This window comes from Gossypium hirsutum, chromosome A08 (genome assembly GCF_007990345.1).
Source record: "Gossypium hirsutum isolate 1008001.06 chromosome A08, Gossypium_hirsutum_v2.1, whole genome shotgun sequence".
NCBI lineage: Eukaryota > Viridiplantae > Streptophyta > Magnoliopsida > Malvales > Malvaceae > Gossypium > Gossypium hirsutum.
Window position 1 is genome coordinate 64,812,529 of NC_053431.1, and position 2,173 is coordinate 64,814,701.

Genomic DNA, 2,173 nt, shown 5'->3' on the forward strand with positions numbered 1-2,173 from the left:
GAGATCGAGAATTATTACCCATGTAATTTAACTGCTCGTTATCCATGTTGTGGCCATAAGATTGGTATTTTGAATTGCTTGATCCACCTCAACTTGCTTCGCACTGCATTACTGGGTGAACCTGTGAAGAACTAAGAAAACCATCAATTTTCTTATTCAAGAATCTACCTGATTAGAGAGCATGGTGATTGAATCGACGTTATAAACACCGACTATTTTCGTTGGTTTTGTCCTCATGACTTGCCACTGATAATTATTCAATGACATCATCTCTATAAACTCATAAGCATCTTCAGGTGTTTTATTATTGATGGTTCCGCCAGCAGCTGCATCAACCATTTACCGAGTCGAAGGATTTAGGCCATTATGGAACGTTTGAACCTGAAGCTAAAGCGGTAACCCATGGTGAGGGCACCTTCTCAGTAAGCCCTTGTATCTCTCCCATGCACCGTAAAGAGTTTCTAAGTCAATATTCACAAATGAAGAGATATCATTACGTAATTTGGCCGTTTTAGCCAACAGGAAATATTTGAATAGAAATTTTTCGGTCATTTGTTCCTAAGTAGTGATTGACCCTCGTGGTAATGAGTTCAGCCACAATTTAGCTTTGTTTCTCAATGAAAAAGGGAATAACCAAAGACGAATGGCATCATCAGAAACACCATTAATTTTGAATGTACCGCATAGTTCCAAAAAGTTTGCTAAGTGAGTGTTGGGATCTTCATCCTGCAAACCATCAAAATGAACAAATTTTTGTATCATTTGAATAGTGTTAGGTTTTAGTTCAAAAGTATTTGCAGCTACAGTAGGTCAAACTATGCTTGATTCAGTTCCTGTTAAAGAAGGTTTAGCATAATCATAAATAGTGCGTGGATCAGGATTTTGATTAACTGCAATTACAAGAGGTAGCTGGTTGTCTTGGTTTTCAGCCATCTCTTCGGTTGGGAATTGAGTATCATCCTCTTGCTCGTTCTCTGCGTCTCTTAAGCTTCGCCTTATTTCTCTTTGGTTTCTACGAATTGTGCGATCTATTTATTCGTCAAAAAGTAGTGGTCCTGACGGGTTTCTTTTAGTCATAAACTATAAAAACCTGCCAAGAGAAAGAAAAAGTAAATTAATAAATAATAATAATAAAATTAAATTAAATTGCAAGTAAAATAAATGGCTAAAGTAATAAAAATTGAGCATTCCTAATATCTTAGTTCCCTGGCAATTGCGCCAAAAACTTGATCGCGTGATTTTGTGTGACAGGTAAGTTTTAAATATTTATAATTAATCGTTCTTGAAACTAACTATCATCGCGATTCAGGAAAGTGTACCTATCGAATAGTAGTATAGTTTTAGCAAGACCGGATTGTCGAACCCAAAGGAACTAAAAGTACTAGTAAGGACTGTCTTTTATTATCTAGCCTAAGAATAAAAGGGTTTTGTTTTAACTAACTAATTAACTAATCTAAGAATTCACAGAGAATGGAATTGGGGGATTACTTTTGGAAAACGATTGAATTAAGACAATACCTAAGGAAAAATCCACCTAGACTGTACTTGTTATTCTAGCTCCGAATCGGATGATTTATTCATTTAACTTGTTCTGGAGAGATCCCTAAGTTATGTTATTATCCCTATTCAAGACTAATAACGTCTAATCCTTAGATTGAATAATTGAGACAATAATTGAGACTTTTCTCTAATTAACACTCTAGGGTTGCATTAACTCGATCTATGGATCCCCTTCTTAGTTTTCACCCTAATCCAGTAAAATCTTGTCACCCTATGTCTAGGTGCCCAAACAACTCCGCTTAATTATGACAAATGTACTCTTGGACAGGGTTTGTTCCTCCTCTAAATAAGAGCTTATCTTGAATCAGTATCCTAGGATATCAAAACAAGAATTAAGAACTCATAATTAAGAACAAGTTAAATATTTATCATACAATTCAGAAAATAATAACAAGATCGTCTTAGGTTTCATTCCCTTAGGTATTTAGGGGATTTAGTTCATAACTAAAAAGGAAAACATCTCAGAAGAATAACGAATACAAAACATAAAGAAAACCCAGAACTCCTACAGGGAAATTGAGGGGAGATCTTCAGTTTTGATGGTGAATCCAGCTTCTGAGATGAATCAATCGGCTTCTTTCGAGTAATTCCTTCCTTCCTCTCTGTGCGTCCC

At 35.6% G+C, this 2,173-nt stretch overlaps 1 non-coding gene across 1 annotated transcript; it reads left to right on the forward strand.

The window, feature by feature from the left end:
• Positions 1-397: 397 nt before the first annotated feature.
• Positions 398-504, forward strand: LOC121205456 (small nucleolar RNA R71). The gene has a single exon (XR_005900533.1). It is a non-coding gene; the product is annotated as a small nucleolar RNA R71 (small nucleolar RNA).
• The last annotated feature ends 1,669 nt before the right edge of the window (positions 505-2,173 follow it).